The 14,492-nt window shown below is 40.8% G+C and overlaps 1 long non-coding RNA gene across 1 annotated transcript; it reads left to right on the top strand.

Annotated features, from left to right (window-relative positions):
- The first annotated feature begins 7,547 nt into the window (after window positions 1-7,547).
- Window positions 7,548-13,351, top strand: LOC310851335. The gene is made up of 2 exons (XR_014567714.1): window positions 7,548-7,670; window positions 12,975-13,351. It is a non-coding gene; the product is annotated as an uncharacterized lncRNA (long non-coding RNA).
- The last annotated feature ends 1,141 nt before the right edge of the window (window positions 13,352-14,492 follow it).

A 14,492-nucleotide genomic window follows, 5' to 3' on the forward strand; every position in this document is an offset into this window, starting at 1 on the left:
CCCAGCATTGCAGGAATCACAGCTAAAGAGTCCCTGCCCGATGACCATCCAACATCTGCTTAAAAACCTCCATGTAAGGACAGTCCACCACCTTCCAAGGTGGTCCATTTCAATGCTGAACAGCCCTTAACATTAGAGAGTTATTCCTTATCTCCTTTCTTGTAATTTGAATCCGTTGATTTGGGTCCTACCCTCTGATGCAGCAGAAAACAAGCTTGTTCCATCTTCCATATGACAGCCCTTGAGATATTTGAAGATGGCTATCATATCTCCTCTCAGTCTCTTCCCCCCCCCCCCCAGCACCAGAAGATAGTTTGAGCTCACTTTGTATTGGAGGGTGTACATGTGTAGTTAAGGGGTGAGTGCACCCCCAGTCAAGCTGAAAGCAGTCTGGAAGCCCCCTGGGCCTGACCTATTGACCCATCCAGCCCCAAGTGTGTGATCCAAGCAGGACTTAAAGGCATTCCTTTTGCCATCCCAGGTCCTACAACCTTAAAGAACACATGTATCGGTGTTATTCTTTCGTTTCCCTCACTGCCCTGTCTTTATGAACCATTTTCCATAGGGAAATTTCATGATACAGTGGTACCTTGGGTTACAGACGCTTCAGGATGAGAACAGAAATCATGCGGTGGTGGAGCGGCGGCAGCGGGAGGCCCCCATTAGCTAAAGTGGTACCTCAGGTTAAGAACAGTTTCAGGTTAAGAACAGACCTCCAGAACGAATTAAGTTCTTAACGCGAGGTAGCACTATATTTAGAGAAAGTGCAATCATCTTCACACAGCCAAACGTTCCTACTCAATTCTGTAATGACCTGTTACTTGCATTGCATCCTCTGGAGTCAGGAAGTGGGTGCTGTAATAATCAGGAAAGGGCAGCTAGAGGATAGATAGGCTTCTATATCCACTCCGTGTTCACACACACAGAGCTGTGTACAGACGCAATGTACATCCACATGCATCATGATGCCCTACTTTGCATCATGGAGGAAAGGAGTGTGCTTGGGGGAAAATCTTAATTTCAGCCTCTGTTCAGCTGTTGATACTTGTTTTCTCTTAGTTTTTCAAAGGTTACTCCTTACTGTTTCCCCAGAGGCTGCAGGCTTGGGGAATGACGACCTTTGAATTTGATCTTGTTTTTTTTTCTGAGCTGTGTTTTACATCTTGTTGTGTCATCAACCAGTATATCAACAACATTACTGCAGTTGACTTTCCTTATTTTCTCTTGACAGTGTCCTCAGGGTTGATAAATGACCGCCCTTTCTTGTAAAAGGAAAACGTATTTATTTGGCGACTATATATAAGTTTATGAAATCATCTCCTTGTGAGTAGAACAGGCAGGCGCTCCATTAAACTCTTAACACAAGCCTTTTTCTACACAGTTTCCCCACTTCTAATCCCTTGATGCCTGGGCTTGGAGTTTTCACATTTTGATTTGATGTTTGTAAATAATCATAATGATTGCTGGCATTAAATACACTGGTGACTGTTATCTAGTGGCACCCTGTGCAATGCATTTTATGCTTTAGTGAACGTCCAATGTTTGGTGAAAATCGGCATTCACGTAATCCCAAGCACATTTTGCAAATGAATGAAAACTCATTGTGAGGAGGCCCCTGTCACCAGCACATGCTGCTGTATTTTCAGTAAGTTTCCCTGGCAGCCCAGGCAAAAGCTGAGAGGGAGGTGGGTAGGGAGAGAATGAAGGAGAGAAAAAGCTGAAGATGCAGTGGCAGAAAAAGTCTCATAGCTATTGATGCATCCAACAGGCGAACAGTCAGGCACAGACGGACAAGGAGGAGGGTGGCTCCCTCTGCCTCAATGCTGCAGGCAACCAACACTAACAGGCTAAGTAGGAGGCTGGCAGCTTCAATCCCTAGGGAGTCAAAGGGAAAGTACAATAATGATACAATTGAGGTTAATGATTAATGTTGTTAATTGTATCAGTATAGGAGAAGGAAGTAAGAGCACAAGATACTTTGGCTCTGTATACCTGAAGAAACGTCTCCACCCCCATCATTCAGCCCAAACACTGAGATCCAGCTTTGAGGGCCTTCTGGAAGTTTCCTCACTGTGAGAAGCGAGGTTACAGGAAACCAGGCAGAGGGCCTTCTCGGTAGTCATGCACGCCTTGTGGAAGGCCCTCTTAGCAGATGTCAAGGAGATAAATGTATAACCTTTAGAAGACATCTGAAGGCAGCCCTGTTTCAGGAAGTTTTTAATGTTTCATGTTTTACTGTGATTTTATAATTTGCTGGAAGATGTCTGAAGTGGCTGGGCAGCAAGCAAGCAAACAAATAAATAAATTAGTAGGAGAAGCCCATAAGAGGTTCTTGTGATGAACCAGGATCCTGAGTTCTGGGAGCAAAGAATTCACTAGGTCCCTTCTGATTCCAGAGTGCCCTGGTAGTCTGTGCAACCTCAAGGGGGGGGGGGAGTGTAAGGGTGAGACCAATCCACTGTGAAGGGTAACATTCAGAGATTCACTGGAATGATGATGGTCACATGTGCATGTCCCCAAAGTGGGGAAAACACATGAATGCCTGGAAATAACATACTTGTCTAGGATTGCCATGATGCTGGTGCTTATAAATATCAACTTCCATCAGCATTTGGGCATTCATGGTAGCCTGACTTTAACACAAGGTTTTATGCCCTAAAGCCATGGGAGAAATTTTGAAAACCATCATTACCCAGAGGAATCCTTGATTATATGGGAAACAAGAAGAGCAAATTGAAAACAGAAGCCACACATTTGCAGGGGTTTTCTCCCCTTAATTTCCATTTTGAAAATGCCCTATTATAATCCTCAAATAGCTCTTTACGTGATCAAACGATATGGACTCAAAGAATTCCGCAGCAATTTTAGCGAGCGCTTGAAAACCTGATCCTCTGTAGATTTGGTTGAGAGCCCAGCTTTGTCACATGCTTTGAGCATGCCGTTTTCATCTCATTAAGTGGAACCAATGAAATCAAAATGGAAACAGACCAGAGGCTGCACATCCAAGGCAAGTCAGTTCTGCTGATCCTAATAATTATATGTGTTAAATGGCTCTGTAAGCAATGCTTAGGTGGTGATTACAGATTCTGCACCAGATGCATGTTTATTAAGTGTTCATCTCTGAGCATAAATGAATTAGGGTTTTGGTTTTTTTTTATTTGTGGTGGCATTTTACTATGTACAGTAATTGGGTTTCATACCATATGTCACCCAGGGGGTTATTTGTACATAAAAGGAGAGATGTTGAGCTCAATCCCTCTTATCAAGTGTGTTAATGAAATTAAAACAGCAGTAAATAAATTGAAGCAGTTTGCTGCGACACATAAAATGACTGTATCGCTGTTGCTGGAGAGCATATCCCGCTATCACGCAGAGCCACAAAGGGATAGGTAGGTTTATATTAGAACAACCTGAGAGGAAACGAAAGTAATTAAATCAGATCCTTGAATTACTTTGGGTGCTCTATTCTCTGGCATTCTGTGCCTGAAATACCCGCCCATAAATTTCAACTCAATTATCTCTGCTGGAGCCGATGTCGCTTTAAAGACACAACAAGTGTTTCAGGAAATTCATTCCAGAACTGTTGTCATGGCGCAGTCCCTCCGCCAGCCTCTGTTTTCTGTGATGTTCTTCCTCAGTTTTCTCATTGAAATGGGCCAGAATAAGTAGCCTTTGGTCACGGATTAATTTATATCAAAAAGAACATCAATTGCATCTTCTTAGATGAATCTAATGGACCATCTAGTTCAGTATCCTATATTGAACAGTAGCTACCCAGGGATTCCTCTGGAAGCACCACAAACAAGACTCCATGGCAAATAGCCCTTTCAGTGTTTGCCCCAGTATCTGGTATTCACTTATAAAATGGGAAATGTTATTTTGTTACGATAGCTTCTATTAGCTCTATGAATTTGTCTAATCACCTTTTAATCATCTAACCAGTGGCCATTACCACGTGTCGGTTTTTTAAAACAAAAACAAAGCAAAACCCTGTGCAATCATGTTCTCCAGTATCACTTCTCTGCCACAACCAGAAATGATTAATCTCTAGATCAGAAGTAGCCGACATGGTGCCCTCCAGATATTGTTGGCCTACAACTCCCATAATCCCTGACAATTGGACATGCCGTCTTGGACTTGTGAAGTTGGAAGCCAATATTCTAGCTGCTCTTCTCTATATACCACCCAATCAGCAACCCCCTAAAACAAGGTTAAAGGGGTCTTCTGGTGTACCTGCTTAAACATCATCAGCAGCCCTTTAATGACGAGGCCCTTTGAACTTCCTACAATGCTCCAGCATGACACTAAGTTAAAGGCAGTATGTGAAATTAAAATGACAGCTTCCAGATCCGCCCCCCTCCAATTATTTAAAGACAGGTGCAAGGCATGCATAAGTGGTCCTGCTGATGTATGGGCAACTGTCAAATGATAATGTGTGCTGATGGTGACCTTGCTGCGAAGGCAAGGATATGCAGTCGTATGGACAGAACTAATGTGTATACAACACCTCAAAGCTTTTGTTCAGACAGCTGCTTGCCTTCACATGGAGGTAGATGCAGAAACAGAAATAGGGGGAAGCAGGTGTGATCCCAGAGTCTTCCTCTGCCTTTCACCGAAAGTAATGGCTTTTGTGCTGTTACTTTGATCTGCTGGGTACACATCCCAGGGTTTGCTGAAGTGTCACAAAACACCATGTACTGAAAAGGGCTTTTGAGGAAACCCTTTGTGGCATTATTTCTCTGTTCATTATGCTTCTGAATGCTTCTGAACTGATATGCTTCTGAAGGGTTCTTAGGAACAGAGTTTGAAAGCCAATGCTTTATAGGGAGGCAAGAGAGAGTAGTAACACAACAAGAGCACATTATGTTATATAATATAATATGGTATTTATACACACCAGGCATTCCCTTAGCACAATCTTATCTCATAACAGTATTCCCTGTGTTACTCACAGTTCTCACCCACATTTCTCAGAGCCTTTTCAGAAAAAGAATTTTGAGAAGATTAATATCCATTACCTCTTCCCTGAAACTTTTTTGTTTGATGTAAGCTTTGGAAACTCATACAGGGCCTGAGAAAACAGTATATGGGAGCAATTTCATAATAAATGCAAAGCAATACTCTGGATTTATTCATTTGGTTGATTTTCCTTTTCTTTTTAGATTTTGTCTGATGTCACCTCAATCAACTCTGTTCACCATCAGGAAACATTAAAAGAAGACAGTGTTATAACCTGTGCCAGTAGAACATGACCTAGAAACAATCCAAAAGTTACCAAAACCACAGAAATAAGAGCTTAAAAACCCCAGGCAATAAATTCTCAGGCAAGAAGTTAGAGGAAGTTCTACTGAGCTCAATGGGATTCACTCCTAGGGAAGTATGTAATTCTCAGTGTGAAGTCTTATACATGTCGACTCAGAATATGCTCAGCTGGACTTACTCACCAGAAAGTGTGTTCAGGTTTTCAGCCTCTGTGTCATGGCTTGCAAAGCAGCTGTCCTCAACTTGGTTCTGGCATCCATCTGTCTCAGGAGACAATGAAGGAGTGCAACTTTGGAGGTGAGGTCAAGTTGCTGGAAGGTTGCAGCACCTGCTTTGGCCATAGAGACCAAATCAGGAAAGACATGTTTTGTTGCATCTATGCTGCTGCAGATGCACCATGGCACTTCTTTCTGCACTCCTCCCAGCAGTCATTTCTCTGGTCACTGATATAGTCTCCAGACACTGTGGTCGTCTGCAGGGTTACTTCCAGACTTTTTGGACTACAACTCCCATTAGCCCCAGTCAGCACAGCAACCATTTTCATATTATTTTGGGATTAATTATAATTTGGTGCATTTCTATTTCCTTTTATAGGTATCTGGGTATGTCTGCATGATTTAGTGCAGGCTCATTTATCTACTAACTAAACACCTTTTTCTTTTTTAAGGAAAACCAGAAATTGAGATAAGCAGGAATGTTGCTTACAGAGGATTCTATTAACTATATTATATTATATCATGCAGTTATACAGAATAATAGGACCCAAAATAAAAGCAACTGAATGTACAGAAGAAACAAGCTTCTAATATATATATATCTCAAGCTGGTTTTGTCTGAGGCTGTGTTGCAGCAGAGGCCTTTGATGGTTTTTGACTGAACAATGTTGTCTTCTTACATCTTAGAAGGCTGGAAGTCAGAAAATATCCATTGATTGAGCTTTCAGACTTGCATTGATTTCATTTCAAATTGCTCCAATAAACTCCTGCGGAAAGGATTGATAAGAAGACAAGTGAAGAAAAAGCAAAATTTCAAATTGAGAGATTGGAATTGTCTCCTTTAAGAGACCTCCAGAAGTGAAATTCTAGACTGTGCTGTGCCTGCATGAGGACCCCGTTGCTGACATTTCTTGACAACTTCATGCATCTGTGGCCCAAAACATCAAGGCACTCTCCAGCATCAAAGGGAAGCTGCCTTATGCCACTTGCTATCTAGCTCAGTATTGTCTGCACTAACTGGCAGCGGCCTTCCATAATTTCAGACATGCATCTGTCCCAGCTCTAACAGGGGATTGAGCGTAGGACCTTCTGCATGCAAAGCAGATACCCTACCAATGTACTATGGTCCTTCCGTTACCCTTGCTCCCACTTGGGCTGTGCTTCTATCAGAATTGCAAATCCTCAAGCAAATCCCCATTGTTTTTGGCTCCTGACACAATTTTGGACATCAGATTTCCTTAGCTGCTTTCATTCCTGGTTCATCATCTACTTGGCTGCACATCTGCTTCGTACCACACATGCTGTCTCCAGCTGCTGTTTATCTTTTTCTGCCTGTCTGCCTGTTCGGTCTATTCACACCACCCTCAACAAACCATAAGAGCAACTTTGATTTAATTTTGATCTGTTTCTGATTTTCAATTAGGTGCCATGCAGAGTGCAAAATTGTTGCCAGCACTACACCAGCTGCCAAGGGATGTGCTGTAAAGACTCGCAGCACTATTTGCCTGTAGGGGGGAAGGCGGGGACACATGACTTGCTATCAATTCAAAACCTTTGCCCAGGCTTTCTCAGGTCATTCCTCTCTCAGACTTTGCATGTGGTTATTTCCCATGGGGACAATCTCTCGAGTCCTATAGTAAGTTTGGGTTTCTAACTTTATCAAGCATCAGCAAGGTGAAGACTGCAGAATGAAGCCTGAGCGGCACACAATAGAATGAGGTGATGCTGCTTCTGAGGAGGAAGAATGGATGGTACCATTTTTGACAAAGCAGTAGTCATACTGTTATGGGTTACTGGGGGAACAGGGATCCCCTAGATCCCTGGGTACCATATTTTCCCCTCTAGATTCTTGGGTGCTAGGGTTTAATCAGAGCTGAAAGGCTGAGCTTGTTTTTCTGCCAGACAGAGGGACAGAGGGAGGTGATGGTTCTACCCTTAGTCCATTGCAAAAGCCATCTACATTACAATGACCCTACCAGTAACCATGGGGAAGGTTGCCCGGGCAACATGGGCATGATGTCACACACAACAAAAGTTGTCCTTTTACACAGAGGTATTGGGTAAGGGAACAAGAAGGAGGACAACTCCATGTGATGCTGGCTGCACCCAGAGACCAAGGGCCATGACTGGCTGCTGCTATGTATCCAAGCTTGATGAAGCTATGAGGGGAGCAATGAAAGACACTCTTGGGATGTAAGGTTCTGCACCCCCCCCCTCCATTGAAGGTTTCTTGGTGTAAATATGTGTTAATAAGCCATATTTTTAAGACACTGCAGACTCTACTGTGCCTTGGTTTTCCAATGGAAACACATCCCCCAGGGAGCGCCTGGAACCCTCTGGAAACTTGCTACCACTTGGCAAAGATTGAGAGTGGTGTTTAACAATGCATTCAAATGCAGGGCCAGCTGTAGGGAGAGTGAAGCAGCTGCCTTAGGCGACAGATATTGAGAGGTAGGGGACAGCAGGGAGGTTTCGGAGCACAGAGCTGTGTATACACCATGAGGTCTGCCTTAAGTTAGCTTGCTGTTTTCAGGTGTAATGGACAACACTTCCCTGTTGAAAGTGTTGAAGGAAGATTCATATCTGCCAATCTGGTGCCAGGAATGGGGAGAGGCAGCAAAATGCCTTGAGCTAGCCCTGAGTGAATGTTGTTCCTCTGTGTGGAAAAAGCTCTCTGCAAACAGAATTGTAGTTCAAATTAAAAAATTCTAATACTTATCTAGAACTAATTTAAATAGTAAAGTAGAATGTGTATCTCCAATGTGCTAGGGTTATGTTCCTTCTGAGTTTTTGTTTTACATGGAAAGCATTTAAAATTGGCATTCCCCCACCTACAGACAAAAGCGGTACAATCCTCTCTACCACCTCAGGGATTGTCTGTTCCATGTGTACACCAGGCCTGAGTTTAAGCAAAATGTACTCTTTAACCATAATAGTTAATGACATGATAAAACAAAACACGAAACTGGTGTCATTTGGGGTCATAGTGGATAGCTTGAGGAAGATATCGATCTGTATGTGGCAGCTATGAAAATGACAAATGCTATGCAAGGGATCCTGAGGAAAAGAAAGGAAAAGAAAACTTCCAATATCATAATATTTATTAAATAAAAGTAAATAATAATGTCATTATACAATTCTATGGTGTGTGACCACACCTGGAATACTGTGTGCAGTTCCGGGTGCCTTACCTCAAAAGGGTTATTCTAGAGCTAGAAAAAGACAACTTAAATGATCAAGGGGTGGAGCAACCCCCCAATGAGAAAATGCTGCAAAAATTGGGCTTTTTATTTTAGAGAAAAGCATGTAAGAAGCGGCATGATGGAGGTGTGGAGACAGTGGAGACAAAAAAGCTTTGCTGCCCTCATAACACTAGAATTCCTGAATATCCGATGAAACCGAATGTTGGATGATTCAGGAGAGAAAAAAGAAATGACTTTGTGACACAGTGCATAGTTAAACTATGGAATCATCTTTTTCTGCTCCCAGTCTCTGGCCTATTTTACTCAGGACTGATTCATGCAGCTGAAAGCATATTACTGATACAGCATGTTCAACATTCATCTTTAAGTGAAGTCTATCTTATGCTCTGAAAGTTCTATATAGTTATTCTGATCCTCTGAATATACACTCCATTTCCCCTGGCAATTCTGTCCAAATACCATTGCCTTGTGTTTCTGCAATCTGCTTTTTGAAGACCTCATTGTGGATTATATTTCTTGCTGTGTGGCTTTTCTTTCTACTGCCTGCTGTGTAGCTTACCTGGATCCCCCAGTTTCCAGCCTAGTGAAACCACAGTAGGTGCCTTCAATCACATTAAGGGTATAATCCATAGTAATTCTACCCATTGTTTGTTGACCAATAGGATATGGCTTGCAAGCTATATCCTACTGAGCGGAAAGATTTATATTGTATTGGATATAAATGCTTCAGTTTAACTGGGCTTTGGATTTGTCTGTGTATGAAGTATTTATAAATATTGACTTTTTTAATGGCAAATTCATTTGAGTAGGACTCAAACCAAGTGATACAAAATGCCCATTTACACGTGCCTGAAAACACATATGATGCATCTGTAGGCAGTTAATTGCACTATTGCCGTGATTATTCCATTGGCAGGAGCGTTTAGAACCATTTTCCATCAACACCGGACTTTCTTACACAAACTAGTCCTAAATTGCATGCAGAGGATTTGAATTTTTATTCAATTCAGCATCCGTGCCTCAATTCAGAGTTCTCTTTATACTCTTGAATGTACATCTGTGTGCGTGCATGCAGTCGGTCCTCATTTGTTTGAATTGAGATTGAAAATACATGCGCATAACTGAACATATATGTAGATGAGCCATCCAATAAAATGAACAAAAGGCATAGAGAAGCTGTTAAGAATTTCAGCATTGCTCCATCATTCAAGTTTCACCTTTATTGATTTATTGATTTATTTAAATGCTTTCAAATGGCTGGTTCTTGAAAAAAAGATGCATTTATTCTTTTATGAGTTTGGGGTCACTAGGAATTATAACAAAAAGGGCAATTGGCAAACCTACTGTTATCCATTACTTCCTATGGCAGGAATATACGAACTTAAGAATCGTTCTGTTGTATCAGGCCAGTGGACTATCTAGTCCCACTTTCTGTTCTTACTGTGTCCCTCGACTCCTCACCGCAATCAGTTGGAAAGCTGCTCTGCCCTCAACAATTGATCTTAGCCAAAAGGTGGGGAACAAATATCACAACTGGAGAGAGATCTGTTGGAATGGAATGTAAAAGTGCTGTCTAAAATGTATACGATATTATTGGAACGGGAGAGAAAGATATTGGTCATAATAAAGCTATGGAAGCATGGGAATGATTGTGGAATAAGGATATAAAATTTACAGCATGTTATGGTCTAAGAGAAAATTATATGGAAATGTTATATCATTGGTACCTAACATCTAGTAAATTGGCAAAAATGTATGAATGAAAATCAAATAAGTGTTGGAAATGTAAAGAGAAAGAAGGTTATTTTTATCATATGTGGTGATCTTGTAGTAAGTTTAAAGCTTACTGGGAAATGGTATATAATGAATTGAAAAAGATGTTTAAAATAACTTATGTTAAAAAAAAAAATCTAGATGCTTTCCTTTTGGGAATTATAGGGATAGAACTACCCAAACTATATAGAAATTTATTCATGTATGCGACTACAGTGGCAAGAATGCTACTTGCCCAAAAATGGAAAAAAGAAGTCCCAGTGAAAAAAGAATGGATACAAAAACTTGTGGAATATGCAGAAATGGTGAAACTTACAGGAAAAATAAGAAATCAAGATAACAAACTTTTTATAAAAACTGCTTTATTGAATATTTATAAATAAACTGTAAATAGATAAGAACATTGGCAAGATGTTGTAATAACCTGTGGTTTTATAAGAGTATATATTTAAAGTAGAGGAATAAAGGAGTAAATTAGTTAATTTGGAATATGCAGAAAATGTAAAAACTAAATTTAAGGAACTGTAGAAAGAGAGGGAAGGAAGTTGAGTTTTGAAATATTAAAATGATTGTAAAATTGTTGAAATGTATAAAAATGAAAATCATAAAATGATAAGAAAAAAGAAAAAAAGAAAAGCTGCTCTGCCACTTTTTTGATTTTAAGTGCTAACTGTCTGGTTCCATCTTGGATTAAGTGGAGTGGAGCCTGTCCCTTTTGTACAGGCTTGTCTTGTCCCAAAATGTTCCACAGTGCCCAACAATTTCAAACCTCTCCTTCCGACGCCATCTTCTCATCCATGCATTAAGACGACAAAGCCATGGATGTCTAGCTGACCCTGTGTGTTGAACCACTAGCATTTCAGAATGCCGGAGGTCCTGGTTTTCAACATCTTCAACAGCATGGAAGATTTTTGATTTGGAAAATGCAGGGGAAACTCTTTTGCTTGACTTCAGTCTTACACCCTCTGCATGAGTGCTCTGAAATGGCACAAAGGGCACATTGTATCATGAGTTTGGTGAACAGCTGAGATTCAGAAAGTGATCAGGACTAAGAGGAAGGCACAAAAAACCATGAGCTAGGAGGAAGCAACACTGCAAATTAACAAGCTTGCAGGTGATCAACTGAGGACAAAGCAGATTAGGAAGGAAATCACTCTGAGAAGAAATAGCAGTTCAGCAGCTGGAAAATGGATGTATTGTAGCTAACCCTGCCTGGTTACCCCAAAAACTTTGCAAGCAACAAGATACAGTAGCATCACCAGCTATTTCCCCTCAAATATGAGACCATCAATTTTTCATTTACTTATTTTACATATTTATAAACTGCTGAACAGCCCAAGATCATCAAAGTAGTGTACAACATGATAAAAATGCATTGTAAAATGTTAAGACCATTCCTATAACCTTTATAAACAATAAAACTATTCATCAGATGTACAATTAATATTTTGTAAATATACTTCAACAATGTATTTGGTAAGTGCATAAGCATCATGATGCAGGGCAGCTGTCGAGTTTTGGCTAGTAATTGATTCCAGAGGACTGGAGCTGCAACGCTAAAAGCACACCTCTGGGGCATGTGACTCTCAGCAGCGGCCCATTTAAGGACACCCTTGCTGTGAAGTGATATATGGGGTAAGGCAGTCCATTATGTAAGTCATAGATCCTATCTCTGGAAGACACATTTTGGGTGGCAGGGGGCTGTGTTAGGTAAATAGGTAAAGGGACCCCTGACCATTAGCTCCAGTTGTGGCCGATTCTGGGGTCGCGGCACTCATCTCGCTTTATTGGCTGAGGGAGCTGGTGTACAGCTTCCGGGTCATGTGGCCAGCATGAACCAGAGCAGTGCACAGAAATGCCATTTATCTTCCCGCCGGAGTGGTACCTATTTATTTACTTGCACTTTGATGTGCTTTCAAACTGCTTGGTTGGCAGGAGCTGGGACCGAACAATAAGAGCTCACCCCGTCACAGGGATTCGAACTGCCGACCTTCTGATCGGCAAGTCCTAGGCTCTGTGGTTTAACCCACAGCGCCACCCGCATCCCCTGTTAGGTAAATACCCAGGTATAAATAGTTTACAAAGATATATATGACATTTGCTGTTCTGGAGTTTGAAGACATACCACATTCATCTATAAGAACCACCACACAGACACCCCTGTCTCTTTTTTGTCCCAGGCCTTCTTCCAAGTAGACAACCAGCAATCGATGACAGTGTTACATTCATCAACTTTGCAAAAAGAAAGAGACTTGCCTGCTTATCTTTTTGTTTTGACAGCATGAGAATGGAAATCTCACAAGAACAGATCTTGTGATATTTCAGAGTTTCTCTGCAGCTGATTGTGCCCAAGAACAAATGGTGCTTTAGCATTTACATATCTTCACCTTCTGAGAACTATAAATAGCACAGAAATGTTAAAAACACAATAAGATGGAGAAAAAGATGGATTGAGCGAAATGCACCATGTTGGAACTTTCAAATCACTTTTTGAAGCAATTATCTGTTATTTTCTCCCAAGGTTTTCATGGAAGAGAGTTAAGAGCAGAAAAGAGAGACTATTTGTTTCATTTACGGCTAAGTGTATTGTACAAGGAAGCCACTTAAGAAACAAGAAGTAAACCACTGTTTGATTGAAGAGGGCGTCTTACAATCAAGATGGATTACCCAGTCCACCAACACCCGTGCATTCGGAGCTTTGACCTAGAGCTGCGAAATGTATCTAGGCCATGATATTAAGCTTTTTGCTTATGAAGTATATAGTTGCAGTGTGTATTTTTAGTTTTGCTGAGGTCAGTAATAAGGGATGCCAAGCCTTTTCAAAACTATGAAGAACAAAAAGGGAGAAGGCAACATTTGGGGTTATAGGAAATAGAGTAAAAGTTGTTTTTAAAGAGGCGTGGTTCTATTGGAGATCACTGTGTCTGAAAGAAAGGAGGTTGTCAGATTAAAGAGATAAGGATCGTTTAACATGTATTAGATTGTTATGCCATAATGTAATAATTCATCCAGCCTTACATAGGTGTGTTTAAAGAATGTTTAGTGGTGTTCACACTGGACCTAAGATTCACCTTGCAGCTGTTGATGTTTTAAAAAATCCACTCCATTTCTGAGTTGCTCTCTGCTTTGATCTGTGTTTCAGGTTCTGAGTAGTTCTGTGTAAAATGAAGCCCTATGTTCCCCATCCATTTTAATGGGGAATGTACAGTGTATTGGGGAATGTACATTTGTACAACTTGTAGATGTACAAATGACTACAACTTTTGCACCTTTTGGGCAAAGTGGATGAAAGTTACAGGTGCAGGAGGTCTTCCAGAGTGGATTAAATCTATCAAATTGCACACAAATAGGTTCAGGACCTTTTTGTGGTGCTAGTAATAGGAAGTCACTTTCCTCGTTCATATTTTTGAGGAGGGGAAGCAGAAGTCTGTCTGTGCTCTATTTTTTACCTTAAATTAATTAAAAGGTGGCTGGGTAGCATGCATTCTTGCTTGCACTTTTTTAAAAACCTGGGATCACCACACCAGCCCTTTACAACATATAGCTATCTTGAACACTGCCTGTGGAGTTTTGAAAAGCTCTGTATTTGTTTTCTGATTTTGCTTATTGTTCAAGCAGAGCAATAAAGGGAAAATTATATGAATGTTTTAACTTTTACAAAAGACCATCAGATGCTAGCCAACCATACGCTGGGCTCATTCACAACACAGAGAGCCTTTTAGTAAGCAATAAATAAGATAATTTCTTGCCAGTCCAAAAGACTACCCATTTACAATCACAGATTACAAAAAACGGTTGATACTTAAACAGTTTTCTCCAAATGGTCATCTTTCCACATGTGTAGGCCAGAGTAAGAAGGTTAAAGTGAAAAAGGAATAAAATACGAAACAGATTTTGCTTTATGGCTGACTGGTAAGTTAAACTTCATTTCCAGGCTCATAGTTCCAAACTGTAAATTTTCATGATTATCAGTTAGTCCAGCTAATAAAACATAACACTTCGGTAATACATGGGCTGGTAAAGACAATAATGTCAACAA

The sequence above is a fragment of the Podarcis gaigeae genome (assembly GCF_964106915.1).
Source record: "Podarcis gaigeae genome assembly, chromosome: 1".
Classification (NCBI taxonomy): domain Eukaryota; kingdom Metazoa; phylum Chordata; class Lepidosauria; order Squamata; family Lacertidae; genus Podarcis; species Podarcis gaigeae.